Source organism: Stigmatopora argus, chromosome 3 (assembly GCF_051989625.1).
Source record: "Stigmatopora argus isolate UIUO_Sarg chromosome 3, RoL_Sarg_1.0, whole genome shotgun sequence".
Lineage (NCBI taxonomy): Eukaryota > Metazoa > Chordata > Actinopteri > Syngnathiformes > Syngnathidae > Stigmatopora > Stigmatopora argus.
This window is the reverse complement of record NC_135389.1, coordinates 2,953,179-2,970,167: the sequence shown is the minus strand read 5'-3', so window position 1 is coordinate 2,970,167 and position 16,989 is coordinate 2,953,179. Positions and strand designations below refer to the sequence as shown.

General features: G+C 43.7%; 1 protein-coding gene across 1 annotated transcript in view; it reads left to right on the top strand.

The window, feature by feature from the left end:
• Window positions 1-16,989, top strand: part of ano1b (anoctamin 1, calcium activated chloride channel b) — a 125,319-nt gene that overhangs the window by 82,687 nt on the left and 25,643 nt on the right. The gene's annotated exons all lie outside the window — the stretch shown is intronic.

Genomic DNA, 16,989 nt, shown 5'->3' with positions numbered 1-16,989 from the left:
ATTGTAAAATATGCTTCATTAACACACCTGCTGCAATCATGCTGTAAAGACAATTATCTGTTTGTTCTCAATCAATTGTTGAGCAAAGTAAGAACGCTTTCTTCATCCGCATTGTTGTCCACTTCTTCCTCACTGCCAGCTTTTATAATTTCGACAAGATTCTCATTAATTTGGGGATTGTGTGCCTCTCAAGCAGGACTCCATCATCATGTCTGAGAAGCCTAGCTAGCCAAGCCTATCTTAGCCAGCTTCATGGCCTTGGGGTCAATTCCTCATAATCATGGATGGTTTTTTTTATTTTTCGGCCAAAGATGTTTCCATGTTGAAATTATGGCATTTTCCTTCATGTTGGTAATGGCATTCTTCCAATTCGGTCGGCGGCCAACCGATCTTCTTTGGGCCTTCTTCAGGGAGGCTCCGGTGCTTATGACTTTCAGCACAAATTCTAACATTTGTATTTGCATTCTTTGAATTTGGATACAATTTTTCCAAATTTCGATAAAAAAAATACTGCAATAGATTGGAGTGGCAAAGTAGCAAGGGATGACAGAATTATTTTAACACCTCATCGTGCCTTACTCTGAATATTAGAATTATCTAAGTAATTGTAATCTTTTTGATCAAATAGATTCCAGGGGAAATCATGTTTTTGGAAGATTTTGAAAAATGCCATAAGTAGTAGGGACTATTTCAGATGATACGCATTGCTTGTGGTATCAGATAAAGTTATACCTTGAGATACGAGCATAATGCATTCCGGGACCGATCAATTTACTCATATCTCAAATAATTTTTTTGAAGTAATTACAAATTAATCCGTTCCCACCCTCCAAGAACCATCAAAAACAGGATATCACAATGAAGAAACATCTTATTATTTGTTCTAATTCACTACCTACTCACAAAGTAACAAATGCCTATCTAGACATTAAGATCTTCAATATTAAAATGTGGCATTATTCAGTACAGACAGACGATAGCGTCTTAACGCGGATGAGAGAGAGAGAGAGAAAGGACAGGAGAGAGAGAGACTTGATGGCAACGCGCCCGTAACACAAACTTTAAATTTAACTGATTACTATATACACACACACTTAAAAATTACTTTTAATCTGACGTTACACTTAATTTAAACCTTGTACGATAACCGAGGCAAAGATGCTGTTAATGTATTCCAGCGTGGCTTTCGAGGCAGAACTTCCTGATTCTCCTTGCCTCAGAACTGACTGTTGGTTTCGCTGATGTCTTTTTTAGATGCTTGCTTTACTTTCAAGTCCATAGAGATTCCTCTGGCTTTTTTTGCAGATTATCGACTCAGTCACGCTATCTCCGGTAAAAAAAATGCAACCTATACGGCCCGGTGCTCGTAGATATCTTCACTCATAAGCAGCCTCACGCATACTCGCCAAACCGGATGGCCGCATCGGGAACCATCTCGTATGCTCGTATCTCAAATTTGTCTCGTATCTCAAGGGAAAAATTTGCTCAGAATTTTCCTTGTATCTCAAATTTCTCGTATGTTGGGACACTCGTATGTCAAGGTATTACTGTACTCCTAAAATTTCCTGGATTGTAGGAAACCTTGTTGCAGAAACTGGTCAATTGCCACCTACATCCAATTGTAGGTTTATCCTTAGGTTTTTCCGTATTCAGCTTTCAATAAAAAAGGCATCTGTAGTCATATCTACATTTAATTCTTGCAAGAGAGAATACATCCATCCGCGTCTCCGGCCAAGATCATTCTAACCACTCGAAGTCCGTTTCGCTAATTTAATCATAAGATTTTCACGCTATGCCCCACAGAAGTCTAAACATTCGTAGAGTCTCATAACAATTTCGTACAGTTATCAAAACAATGTAGGACCTGTTGAATCGTCTCACAACAATTCTGTACAGTTATCAAAACAATGTAGGACCTGTTGAATCTTCCCAAGCGAGTTTCGATGCGAACCCTTCAGCGAAGAGGGGCTTCCCAAAACAGTCCTCGGTTCCCAAGAGCGCTTGTTGTGAGTCCATCTTCCGAAGCCGTAAACAGTCCTCAGTTCCCAAGAGCACCTGTCCTGAGTCCTCCTTCCGAAGCCGAAAACAGTCCTCAGTTCCCAAACAGTTCGCAGTTCCCAAGAGCAATTGTTTTGAGACCTCTCCCTGCCCATGGCCATTCCCTGTCCTCTCGATGTGAACCACAGTTCTTACTTTAGCAAGGCATGCATTAAAATGGCTTTATTAATGCCAATAACTCTAACATAAAAGCACAGCGTTCAACACATATGTATGGTTTAATATTGTTACACATTCAGGATGAGCATTACTATTCCTAATAAGTAAATATATTGATTAATATAGTAAGCATGTTTATAATAAGGCTTTCTATTCCTAAGTAAGCATTGCAAACACATTTATAATAATCATTATTCCATCATTCCCCCCTATATTATAAATTTGCACATGATCTCCTTAATAAAACTTCCTTTCGGCTTTATTCCATTAATTCATTTTATGGCAAAAAATAGAAATGGGGAGGAAATGTCCGTTTCCGTTGGCTTTAGTTTTACCCGCTCACTGGCACGGCTGGTCTGAAAAGCAAAAAACAAAATCATTTTCGCCCAATTCATCCTCGCAATTACCATGCTCTTGAAATTCACTGCTGCTTCAGCACGTTTCATCAGTAGGGGATATAATTCATGCAATTTAGAATTTGTAGGGACAACTGCAGTGGTTATAAGTCGGCTCATCAAAGATCTTAAGCAGGGAATAATACAACACCCACATAATGTCAAAATCGTAGCAAAAAGAGCTAATTGGGCCAAATAAAAAGGACATGCCACCAGCTTTCCAAGGCGGAATTCTCTGACTCCAGAATGCTTCTTCATATTGCGGTTGAGGATATGCAGGCCACTAATGGCCTGGGTGAGGGACCCACCGGGTGACGTGTTGTTGAGTGCAACATTTTCAAACATTGCATACGCCCCCTTGCTCCGCAAGCAGCATATCAACTGCTATGCGATCCTGGAACGCCATAAGACTAGTGGCTGCCAGTTGTTCCTTTATCGCCACAAATCCCTGTTCAGTATAATTTCCAAGTTTTTTGGACATTGTAATGCAGGTAATTTATCCAATCAACATTTTTGTTTGGAGTAATTAAAAGAAAAATATACTCCCAACCTGCTGCGATCTGATTAGCCAACTTATACTCATCCGGTACGCCCCGTGGATGCCAATCGCATCAATTTATGTCGGATCACCCTCTCTCCATGCCGATCGACGCCGTCGCGAGGGGCCCGCCATCATGCCGGATTTCTGTGCAGCCAATTGTATCTCCTCTACTGTAGATGGAAAAACAGACACTGGTAATAGCAGTGAGACCAAGGCACAAAGTCCTGCTGCATTTTGGCAGGCGTCGTATAATTTGTTTTGGCCGCACCACCACCATAGGTCAGAACGTGGTATCAGGGGTGCAGTCTGTTTTAGGACGTGGGTCACATTTATCGCTCCCAGTGCCGGACCGTGCCCTGTGAGGACTAAGCAGGTAAAATGATTAAACGCGACATGTGTTGAAAAGTTAGGCTTGTCCTTTGCTGCCGTTGTAACTGGGTAGACATTATTCCATTTCATACATTTTGGGCTTACATCTTCCTTTGTCATTATCTCCTTTACACAATCAGGGGTAATTTGCGCGGGTACTACTCTTAAGAGAGGGCGGGGCCCCATACATGTTATACAGGTTTGATTTATAATAGCTGCATTTTCCATCAACAATAACCAATTATTTCTTACCGCCTCCCGTTTGGAAACTCCCCGTTGCAGAAATGAATTCTCTGGTCATCTCAGATTTTAATCTTACTATGGCGGATCCGGGTGTTTCCATCTCTGACGACCTTCTTACCGTCTCCATGGACATGGTTCTCCACCTGCCCATGGACTTAGGAAAAACGTCAGACAAAGATCCACAAGTTAATTTGTCAGTCTGAATTATGATTTGTAATGCCCCCACCGCATGGGTTAATTTTATCGAAGGCCTGATGGTTTTTTCGCACGCGTGTGTCATCCAAGCTTGCCAATCTAGACCAGTTTCTGCAACAAGGTTTCCCCAATCTGTTTTAGGACTGTTATGTACCACACATATTCTATAAAATCCATGTGTATCCTTTGAAATGGATATGTAGCTTTTGTAGCTTGACATAAGGGGGAATCGCCCGTGTTTTGGCCATATATCTGCATATAGATTGAATATATAACCTCCCCCTTTTTTGAGGCATGAAATTTACCATGACTCAAAATGGTAGCCCTCCTAGATAAGTCTTTTGTTTTTGTTTAGTCCCCCAGGTTCCCAACATTTTCCATTGCAGAAATCAAAAAATTTCATTTTGCGAAATTCTTTTCTTTTTGTTTCTGTCCTACTCTGCCACCGCCGTCCTTGAAAGGCTTATCAGCGATTTCAGAAATATTCCACCTTGATATTAGAATACTGATATATCTTGGTGGCCAGCCAATTAAAACACAAAAGACAGACACTCATCCACGCTCGCACTCATAATCAAGGAATTTGCTTTGAGTGCTCCCCCAATCATCCACAATTTTGGTTTTTTGGAGTAAAACTGGAGTACCCAGAGAAAACCTACGAATTCTTGAGGACACCAGGAATACTCCACACTCCGGAAGGTCTGGATCCACTCCGCATTAGTAGATCCCCGAACCGCAAGATTGATGCTTGAAGAAACTAGATAATTAATGTATTAGATTCACATGCCACATATCTAAAAATAGAAATTTGTTCAATTGCCACCGCCCCTTACCCCATTCAGTCAGCATGTAGACTGCCATGCGAGTGGCTGTGATTAACTATCTATTCGCCAATAATGCAATAACGGAAAAGTTGTGACACATTGAAACACACACACACCCCCTTTTAGTATTTTAACCGTTTGTAAAAAACTTTATCTCATTGTTCTGCATTAAGTTACACCCCCTTTCAATGTTATCGAATTTTGCCCATTCTAGTCAACCCATCTACTTAAAGCATTTCTCCAAGGTTGATATTTTATAATTTGGAGATGTTATTTTTAAAACATAGACATTATGTCATCACTCCTTCCACACTATGAAAGGCCCCACCTGAATTTGTTGTAGATATTCCCCTTTATCTAAGCTTGTTATTGCCAATCGTTATCACCGTAACATTCAGGTGTATTAACCCCATAATTGCAATGCAGTAAGTTTTGGCTAAATTCTTAATTTGTATGCCCCTAAAGCAATAGGCAGTAACGTCCCAATAGTCATTAATATGACCTATACCAAAGCATCTGCCCCCTTCAGGTCAAACAGGGAACGTCTTCTGTGCACTTAAAGACGCTCCATGTTTCTTCTAGGGAAACTATGCCTATCTTAAATCAATTATCTTATCTACCCCAGCCAGGTTCAATTTACCTAATAATTTGGACAAATGCCACGAAATTTCTCACGCCATTTCTGCATTGCTAATTTCATGTCTAATCTCTTTAACAAACAAATTACTCTCAATACCCAAGACATAATTTGTAAATCACCCCATACTGTTTACTCAAGATAAGAGCCATTTCACATAGCTCCCTGTTATCACAAGAGAAACCTACAATAAGTAAATTAGAGAAATCAACCTTTTACCAGGCATTTCCTAATTACAATTTCCAATGCTTAATAAAGGATCCACAAATTGTCACCAATATGCCATAATATTGTAAAAAAATCCATTCATTTTTCTTTAATCAGCCAATCTCCTATATTAAAGTATTTTGAACAATCCAAACATTCAAAAACAGTAATAATCTCGTTCTATCCTCCAAAAACTAGCTCTCTTCAATTAAGAGCCCTTTGAACATCACAGAAGAAAAAAGAAAATAATAATAATAGTATTATTCCCAATTCCAAAGCTTTTACCAAATCGATCTTTGCCAAACAGATTTACTATCACCTCGAAAGACATTTCTGATTAAATCCCAAATATAAATGCGAAGATAATCGCGGAACCCTGCATACCTTGCAGACCACGTTTTGTTCTTATTCTGAAATGTTTAAACGGAAGCGCGCCCTTACCCGCTGACTGTGACCTTCACGCTCGCTGCAGAAGCAGCTTATCAATGTTGACATTCCTAAGCGACCTCTTTTTCTTTCTGCGCACAATGTTTCACCTCCTGTGTATAATTACAACGCTTTTTAGAGAAGACTAAATCACAATATGCTGCAAGCACAACTATATCATAGCAAAACCCATTTCTGCCCTCAAGTTTGCTTCAGCACCCCCAAGGCCAATTATTGTAATGTCTTCACGGAAGGGGTCCAAAAAAATTAGTCGCTCGTGCGGTCTGCGCGCATACTGAATGCCTAACACCGTCAAATCAGCCGCTACGCGGTCCACATGTTTTTTTGCATTCAAATCAGCAGCAAAGACAGCCGCGCTCCCCTCCAGCCGACGCATTATTTGACCAGTTTAGAGTATGACAAAAACGCAGGTTTGGCAACCCCGCCAAACATTTAATTGGTCGTTTTGTATTTCTTTTCTACTGTTAACCAAAACATTCCCGCTGACAGGATAAAACCAAGATAATCCGCAATAAGCCATTTCATTCCATTAAATTGACAGTACATTTAGGTACTATTAACAAAGTATGCCTAGGACTTGGAAATAACCATTTTAATTGCCGTTTTACAACTTTCAGCATCACACAAAAAATTCCAATTGAATTCATTCACAAAGAATGTGATCTCTGGTTTAAAATTAGCTCAACATCCTCATGTTCAAAATCCTCATTCAAATCATCTTGAGCAGGCCTGCCTTGTTTTTAGAGACTTTTTGTCCAGGCAATCACGCACATAGCATTTTTGAAAACCGGATTTCATTTGTTTTTTCCAACTTCTTGGCTTACATTCCTATCCTCTCCCGTCAGCCGAGTAGCCCGCGCTATCTTTTATTTTTTTATTTCACACAACGGACCCGTTTTATCACTCCTTTTTTCTGTGGAACAAGCCGCCTCGCTTGTATCTCCCTTCACATATTATATAGATCACTTCTATGTTTAGTGCGTATTTTATCCTGCAGGTTTTAATATTTCATGCATATTTAAGCTGGCCAGCAAACCCATATTTGTTTATCCATAAATTTAGGTGTTTAACCCTTGTAGCGCTTTGATTTTCAACAAATTTCCAATCTTTACACGGCAGACGCTGTTTTGGATCGTCGTCGCCAGCCACTTTTACATTTGCGCTGCCCATTTTTAGAAGGAAGCGCGCTCGCACTTAGTTATCAGTTAGCAAATTCTTTTTCCGCGGAACGACACACGTAACACACGCAACACAAATGTATACCCTAGCCTGATATACTGTCAGAGTTATATTTGTACCTTTCCGGACCGCGGTACAGGACACCCCGAACTGCCCCAAGTTTTATAGACTCATGCTCTGTCTCGTTACCTGGCATCGACTAGTATACCCAGGGTTTGTAACGCAGTCCCCTGGACGCGTGTCGCAGTCCCCTGGACGCGTGTCGCAGTCCCCTGGACGCGAGTCTCATTTCAAAAAATGGACCTCACGTGCAATGCTCCTTTCAACATTCACGTGGACTTACCAGATATGACTCCAGATGTCCCTTTCAGAGTGTTAGCCGTCAACCGTCGAGAACCAAGTCGCCTCGTCGAATAATCCAGCCCGTAAAAGGGTATTTAAGCGCCGTGCACGGTCTTTCCAGATATCGAACGGAAGCGACCTGGATTCTGCTCCGGTATCTTGGCCACAGGCTCGAAGGACCAAATGTTGGAATAATGATTCAAACCTTTTAAATCATTATTAGTAATATTTAATTAAAAAAGGAAAAACATCTTTCAACAAACTCTGCTTACAACTTGCTTTAACAACTACGCACACACAACCAATGTCGACCACCACATTTTTATAGACCCCACCGTGTCTACCTGCTAGTGACTAGTATCCGCAGGGTTTTAAAATCGCCATCCCCAGGATGCGAGCCTTACTTCTCAAAATAAGGCCTTCGCGTGTGATGCCCTTCACGCACTCGGAACCCGTCGACAATATGCAGCCATCACACGCGGACTCGGCAGAAATGTCGAAAGATGCTTACCAAGAGGATAGTCGTCAACCGATTAGAAAACAGGCGCTGCTGAGAAATAGTCCGGCCTGGAAAAGGGATTTTCGCCGTGCACGGTCACTCCAGATATTAAACTGCAGCGTCTGGATTCCCTATCGATGTGTTGACCCCGGCTACTCGAAGGACCAAATGTTAGGTTCATCCAATTGTAGGTTTATCCTTAGGTTTTTCCGTATTCAGCTTTCAATAAAAAAGGCATCTGTAGTCATATCTACATTTAATTCTTGCAAGAGAGAATACATCCATCCGCGTCTCCGGCCAAGATCATTCTAACCACTCGAAGTCCGTTTCGCTAATTTAATCATAAGATTTTCACGCTATGCCCCACAGAAGTCTAAACATTCGTAGAGTCTCATAACAATTTCGTACAGTTATCAAAACAATGTAGGACCTGTTGAATCGTCTCACAACAATTCTGTACAGTTATCAAAACAATGTAGGACCTGTTGAATCTTCCCAAGCGAGTTTCGATGCGAACCCTTCAGCGAAGAGGGGCTTCCCAAAACAGTCCTCGGTTCCCAAGAGCGCTTGTTGTGAGTCCATCTTCCGAAGCCGTAAACAGTCCTCAGTTCCCAAGAGCACCTGTCCTGAGTCCTCCTTCCGAAGCCGAAAACAGTCCTCAGTTCCCAAACAGTTCGCAGTTCCCAAGAGCAATTGTTTTGAGACCTCTCCCTGCCCATGGCCATTCCCTGTCCTCTCGATGTGAACCACAGTTCTTACTTTAGCAAGGCATGCATTAAAATGGCTTTATTAATGCCAATAACTCTAACATAAAAGCACAGCGTTCAACACATATGTATGGTTTAATATTGTTACACATTCAGGATGAGCATTACTATTCCTAATAAGTAAATATATTGATTAATATAGTAAGCATGTTTATAATAAGGCTTTCTATTCCTAAGTAAGCATTGCAAACACATTTATAATAATCATTATTCCATCATTATGATAGCATTGTCGTTTAAATACAAGTCGTGTTATGATCAAGGGGGTGAACTACAGACCGACCGATATGGGTTCCTCAAGAACGAAACTGATAATATGTAGTTAAAGGAGGGTGATAACAGATATTTGGCCCAAAATTCAGTTGCAGTATAGTGTAAAAAATGGTTTCAAAAAATTTAGTAATGCAAGCAGGGAAATTCTTTGAACTTTATTAAATCAAACTAATATACATAGGTATTGAAATTTTATACGTATGTGTATATATGTATGTGTGTATATGTATATGTGCATATGTATGTATGTATATGTATGTGTGTATGTGTATATACAGTTGTACCTCTATTTACGAAGGCCTCTAGGTCCAAAATGTTCAGGTTGCAAAAGCCTTTGATATGCAAATGACTGTCCCAACCCATGAAAACCAGTTCCAAGTTATGAAATCCCAAAAGGATAAATGCATTTCCTGTATGTGCTATTTTATTTTGAAATTGTCCTGGTATGATTAGTGCAGCCTGCTTACTTCCGCCTGGAGCCTCCTACAACAACAACTCTCTTTTGACCGCCGTTTGTCGTCACGTAGTTCTTGATTTAAAAATATTGGTGCAAATGAAATGATTAAACGGGCCCTGTTATTAATCAAAAAACAGTAGATAAGAAAGTGGCGTGCTGTTGACTGATTTTGCAAGGAAATATGGCCATCTGTAGCCCATCACACATCTAAAAGCAATCACAACACTATTGAAGCAGAAGGAAGCTTTCAAAGCGACGACTGCTTGCCATGACCTCTGTACTGAACAGCCAGATCAAGAGACTGATAGTCCTCTCTCATGTCATCTCATTTTCTGAACCGCTTTATACTCATTAGGGCCGCGGGGGGAAATTTTCGTTTTTTAATCAGGGAGGTAAGTATTCTTAAGGCTTACTAAACCACCAGTTTTTTGTTTTGAAACAAATCCTATCAGTTCCGGGGGTTTTCCTAAAGGAAGTAGGAGTACACAGCACTGGTAAGTCTTATGCCTGTTTAGGATAAGCGCAAAATGGATGGCAATTTGGATGAAACTTCTGATAATAAACCCAGACACTCGCAGAAGTTTATTGGTTTGTATTCGACGAAATATCTCATGTTGAAGCCGTCCTCAAAAGGACCGACATTTGTTACAGATTATAGTACTGTATAGTGAGCAATTAGTGACATCTAGTGGGTCATCATTTTAACACGTTCTCAGTTCTACCCATAATGCTACGCGCTGTTGTTTGTATGCAATTCAATAAAGACTCGATCCGAAACATGGTGTCAGAAGTGGCTGGCTAAAACTAGAAGCAATGACAATGTGATTCCGACGCTGGGGATTTGGAAAAGAACTGGGACATTTTTTGTGCTGAATTTGAGGACTTTGTGTTAGCCACAGGGCTAAACGAGAAACCGGAGGAGGTGCAAGCTGCCGCCCTGAGACGGCTAATGGGTAACGAGTGCCGCCACGTCTATATGCAGAACGTGGTATTGACGGAGGATCAAAGGAAAGACACAACTGCCATCTTAAATGCGTTGGGGGAGTATTTTAAACCTGCAAGAAACGTGATTTATGAGAGATATATGTTCGGTTGCTGCAAACAAGAGACTGATGAGCCAATAAGCAGTTTTTTAACAAGGCTAAGGGAAAGAGCTACATCGTGCAAGTACCGTGGGTTAAAGGATGAGATGATTCGTGACAGGCTCGTGCTCGGGGTTGCAAGTGAGGACACTCGAAGGCGCTTGCTGCGTGAGTGAGACCTCAAGTTGCCAGCGGCAGTCGAAATATGTCAGCTTGCTGAGCTGACTGAGAGACGGATGAAAACCATGGAGAGCCCGCAAGTACAAGTGGACAGTGTGAATGCAGCAGAGAGACAGACTGAGAGGTATAGAATGCTGGACAAGAGAAGAGAGCAGTTGGCTTGCAAATACTGCCGAAACAGCCACAAGCGTGGCAGGGAACAATGCCCAGCCTACGGTAAGGCATGTCGGGCATGTGTCATCGCAAATAAATTTGCCAAGGTACGCCAGGCTAGTAACAGGACCAAGAAAGTCAATGTGCTGGAAGCTGTAGAGCGAAAAGACGGAGATGTGGATAATATGTTCATGGACACAAAATGCATCAGCACAGTGAATTCAAAAGGTAGGAAATGGTTTGTACATGTCAGGAGTGGCTCATTTGTCACTGCTGGCTTGCGTAAGGTCATAGCAGCTTTAGACAATCCTTGCTTGCCTCCTGGTGTGGGTATTTAAGCACCACACAAAGAATGGTTCATTCTCGGATCATTCCTGCAACTCCTGGATGTGTCCTGCATGCTCCCGTTTTGGTTCCAAGCCTTTGTTGATTTGTAGATTCCTGTTGATTTATTAAAGATGTGGTTTTGAAGCGAACTGCCTCGTTCCCCTCCTGCTTCCCGCGCCTGGGTCCTAATCCATTCCCGATCGCGCCACAACGATGCGGCGCAATCGTAACAGAACGATCCGACCTTAATGGACCCAGCGGGAAGCCACCCATGCTCGCGCCGACACTCTCGTCGACACCAGCCACCCTTCTCAAAGCCCCCCGACCACATGGATTCAGCGAGAAGCTCCCCAAGATCTTTTGGGGAGTTTATAACGGACAACGACCACGGATCACACCCCAAGGGGAACGACCACAGATCACAGACCGACCACGGATCGCGCGCTAAGGGCAGTGACCACAGATCAAAGACCACGGACGGTGACTGCGCCTTCGAACCTGTACACGCCACACGGACTCCATGGCAACCGACCGGCGCGGACGCCCGCCGGACCGACCACTCCCACGCCTCGTCACCGGCCGGCGCGGACGCCCGCCGGACCGGCCCCTCCCTCATCTCTTCACGGGCTGGCGCGGATGCCCCCCGGACGATGATAACGGTGCACACCCGCCCTCCCTGCCTGCTTTTCGCTTTTCATGGACATTCAGCATTAGGACGTCTAGAATCCGTCTCTTAGAGGGGTGGTACTGTCAGGAGTGGCTCATTTGTCACTCCTGGCTTGCCGTAAGGTCAGAGCAGCTGCAGACAATCCTTGATTGCTTCCTGGTGTTGGTATTTAAGGACCACACAAAGGATGGCTCATTGTCGGATCGTTCCTGCAACTCCTGCATGCTTCCTGCATGCTCCCATTTTGGTTCCAAGCCTTTGTTGATTTGTAGATCCCTGTTGATTTATTAAAGATGTTGTTTTGAAGCGAACTGCCTCGTTCTCCTCCTGCTTCCCGCGCCTGGGTCCTAATCCATTCCCGATCGCGCCACGACGACGCGGCGCGATCGTAACTGTACACCTGTGATTGAACAAGAAAAGACAAGCATGTCAGCTAGACACCGGTGCCACTTGTAACGTCATGAGCAGTAGGACCAAAGAGAAGTTGTCGCCGGGTACAGCCCTACACCCAAGCTCAACTAGGCTGAGAGGTGAAACCAATGTTCCCTCTAATTTTTTGTTTGTCTGGGCAGAAAGACAACCTCCCTGAGGACACTGAGTACCAGTGTGAGCAACATCATCATTGCTCGCTATGGGCACACACCAGTATCACACCTGCCATAAGCAGGTGCATGTCTACTACACATAAATGATTTAGTAATAATAAAAGGTATGATTAATATCTATGAATGGGCGGCCCGGCGGATGAGTGGTTCGCGCGTAGGCCTCACAGCTCTGGGGTTCTGGGTTCAAATCCAGGTCGGTCCACCTATGTTGAATTTGCATATTCTCCGTGGGCCTGCGTAGGTTTTCTCTGAGTACTCCGTTTTCCTCCCACATGCATTGTAGGCTGATTGGACACTCTAAAATTGCCCCTAGGTATGGGTCTGAGTGTGCATGGCTGTCCGTCTCCTTGTGCCCTGCGATCGGCTGGCCACCGATACAGGGTGTCCCCCGCCCCTGGCCCAAAGTCAGCAGGGATAGGCTCCAGCCCCCCCCGCGAGTGATAAAGTGGATAAAGCGGTTCAGAAAATGAATGAAAAAATATCTATGAATAAAACATCTTCATAAATGCCATTAGAATATGCACAAATCCGACTAAAATTTTATCTTATTTTACACATCTGTCCTTCTCACTTCTCATTCTCGTTCAAATTACTTTTTTGCTGAACGTGTCACTTGAGATAGTCAAGTTTCCATTTATATGCAATATTTTTCCATGATTTTGCTTTGATTTATTTAATAAGGGATAGGACATATTAATGAACAAATTTATATTCACGTTAATGAACATATGTAAGATTGTAGCCGAGGGCTAATTTCTATTTATAGTCCATTGTGTAAATTGAAGACAAACGATCACACATACTAGACACACGCACGCACGCACACAACCACACACACATCAGATTTAGACAGTTCTCACCCAATTTCACCGCTTGTTCTTCTATTTGTACAGTAACGTAAAAAGGAATGTATTAAGAAATATATGTAATTAAAAAAGATAGAAGACCTGTAAAACACGAAAAACATAAGAGTGGACAGAGCTACTGCCACTGGCTGCCACGTGAACGGCGCCATCATGGGGAAAAATGGATTTTATTTTGTGCGCTCCATATGATTTGCTGTGCATGGAGAAGACGAGAGTAGTGCGCAATTGCGCACATGCGCAGCTTAGATGGAACATTGGGTGAAACTATGCTATCACAAGGGGGATTCCACACAGAATGCGTAATTAAAGGAGAAAAGCATGAGCTGGTCTTTGAGGTGGTGGAAACGCACCAAGAGCCCCTCCTCTCTGGGGCCACATGTGGGCGCCTGGGCCTATTGACATTCACAATACCCGAGGAGAGGGAGGAGAAGGCATGCCCCTCACTAAAGAGCAGCTATTATTCAATTATGCTGATGTCTTCAATGACCCTGTTGTTGGAATAATGATTAATACCATTAAATCATTATTAGTAATATTTAATTAAAAGTGGAAGACATCGTTCACATAACTGATTACAACTTGCAAGGAGAATACACTCATAACGCGCCTTCGTTCCAGAGCATTCTGACGTGCAGTATATTCTTCTCTGTATTTAGTCGCGACAAACTGAAAACATTTAATGTAATCTGATTCAAAACAATTGCATAAGCTAACCAAATAACACCCTTAAGGTAAAAAACAACAACTGTGTTGCCGAAAAAAACTGTGTAAGAAATTGCAGAATAAGCATAATACTTTCTTTATAAGGTAAACAAAGCAGCCGTATTTTTAAACAATAATGTGATTATCGCCATCTGCCAGAGTCCAAGTCCAAAACAAGGTATGAGTTTGTTCGTAGATCTTCATTGCGAACTTGCATCTGGGTGTCTGGGTTGCGAGGTCTATCTCCCAGTAAACAGTCCTTGGAGGTTGAGGTGTTATGTCAACAAGCTGGAGCCAGCAGGGTGACCTCGAGTTTGCCCCAGTCTCAAATTAAAGACACTCTTATACAAAAGTAATTAAAATGCATACATCTATAATATTATCCAGAATAACCCCAACACCTGTCGAGTCAGTCCCAGGTAAAATACACTTTGAGCTCGATCCAAATGTACCCCCAGTACAGTGCGCACCATGGAATTTTCCTGTAGCATTAAGGGAGAGGGTCAAGGACAAACTAGACAGACACATCAGAGCAGGCAATGTCGTACCAGTGAGCGAACCTAAAGCATGGATAAGTAATATGGTAACAGTCGTAAAACCGGAAAAAATAAGACTGTATCGACCCTAAACCCTTAAACCGAGCACAGCTGAGGTCTCACTATCACATGCCAACACTTGAAGATGTACTGTACAAGCTACCCAAGGCTCAAATATTTACATTGGTCGATGCCCGCGACTCTTTCCTACAGTGCAGACTTGATGAGGAAAGCAGTCGCTTGACAAAGTTTTGGATGCCATGGGGCCGCATGAGGTGGCTCAAGCTGCCATTCGGTGTTTCGGTAGCATCGGAGATCTGCCAACGCAAACAGCACAAACTTCTAGCGGGCCTAGCTGGCATCGAACCAATAGCAGATGACATCCTGGTTGTTGGGTGTGGCGACACAGGCAGACGCTGTACGGTACCACGACAACAACCTGCACGCTCTCATGGAGCGGTGCAGAGTCGTGAAGTTGAAACTGAGTGAGCGAAAGCTGCAATTCAAACTTCAATCGGTTCACTTCCAAGGGCACATACTGTCGTCAGACGGACTGAAGATAGACCCAGAAAAAACACGAGCTGTGGTGGAGAAGCCGTCTCCCACAGATGCAAAGGCTGTGCAACGCTTCATCGGGTTTGTGACCTATCGCACCAAATTCCTCCCAAAGCTCTCTGAGGTGTGTGAACCACCCCGCAGAATCTTGTATAAAGATACAGCATGGCACTGGCTGGCCAAATATGAGGACGCAGTAAATGGGATAAAGCGGCTGGTCTCCAACACACCTGTACTCTGATACTATGACGTCACAAAACCTGTCACCATCCAGAGTGATGCCAGCATGAGTGGGCTTGGATGCTGCTTGCAAGGCGGACAGCCGGTGTCTTTCGCCTCGAGAGCCCTAACACAAACTGAACAAAATTATGCTCAAATCAAGAAAGAGTGTCTGAGCATAGTTTTTGCGTGCCAAAGATTCCACCAGTACTTATATGGCAGGGAAATGGTCACAGCAGAAACGGACCACAAACAGCTGATCACCATATTCAAGAAGCCCCTCCTGAGTGCGCCAAAACGTCTCCAAGGAATGTTAATGCAACGTCAGTGCTACAACCTGGATGTGGTGTATAAACCTGGGCCTGAAATGTATGTTAGTGACACGTTGAGCCGCGCTGCGCTGCCACGCATAGCAACAGACACTCCACTTGTGTGCCACACTGTTTTCAGCCCAGGCAGACTATGCGCAGCTGGACCAAGCCCAGCACCTGAATGTCACTACCTTCCAATTCCAGCAGATAGCGCACCATACGGAAACGGATGAGATACTCCAGAAGCTGAAGAAGGTAACCCTGCACGGGTGGCCTGACTTCAAGGAGGACACACTGCTGGTGGTGCGAGACTATTGGCCATTCCGAAATGAATTGAACGTGCAGAATGGAGTGGTATACAGAGGGCAGTGCATCATTATCCCAAAGGCCCTTAAGGCAGAGCTGCTCAAGAGGATACACTTGAGCCATATTGGTGGCGAGGCCTGTTATAGACGGGCCAGGGATACCCTCTTCCGCATATGCGGGCAAAGACTTTCTCATTCTTGTAGACCACTTCTCGGATTTCTGGGAAATTGACCAGCTGCGTGACCTATCTGCCAACACGCTGATCTTGCGCGGCAGAGCCCAATTTGCTCGTCATGGGCAACCGGACAAGGTGATTACTGACAATGGCCCCCAATTCGCCTGTGAACAATTCAGAAAGTTTGCTTCAAGCTGGGGTTTTACCCATGTCAGGTCGTCGCCCCGCCATCCGAAGTCAAACGGCAAAGCCGAGGCGGCTGTAAAGATAAGCAAATCGCTCTGTAAGCGGGTGAAACCAGATGGGACAGACGTATGGATGGCCATCCTCCACTGGCGCAACACGCCCACAGAGGGGATAGGCAGTAGCCCTGCCCAGCGCTTAATGTCAAGGAGGCTCAAATCCTCTCTACCAGTTGCAGACAGCCTACTGCAACCACATCTGGTGGTCGGAGTGACTGACAAGTTGGTTTGGAAACGGCGGACGGTGAAATCGACCTACGACAGATCCGCCAAAGACCTCCCAGAGCTAAATGTGGGAAATCAGATCAGAATGAAGCCGCTCCTGGGTGACCGCACGGGGAGATAGCCATTGGGCCGATGCATTCAGAAAGTTGCTCTTTGCTCATTCGTGGTGGATGTTCACGGCGCTCTCTACAGGCGCAACCGAGCTACGAGTGGCAGAGCGCTCAGCGGAAATAAAGGGTCTGGAAC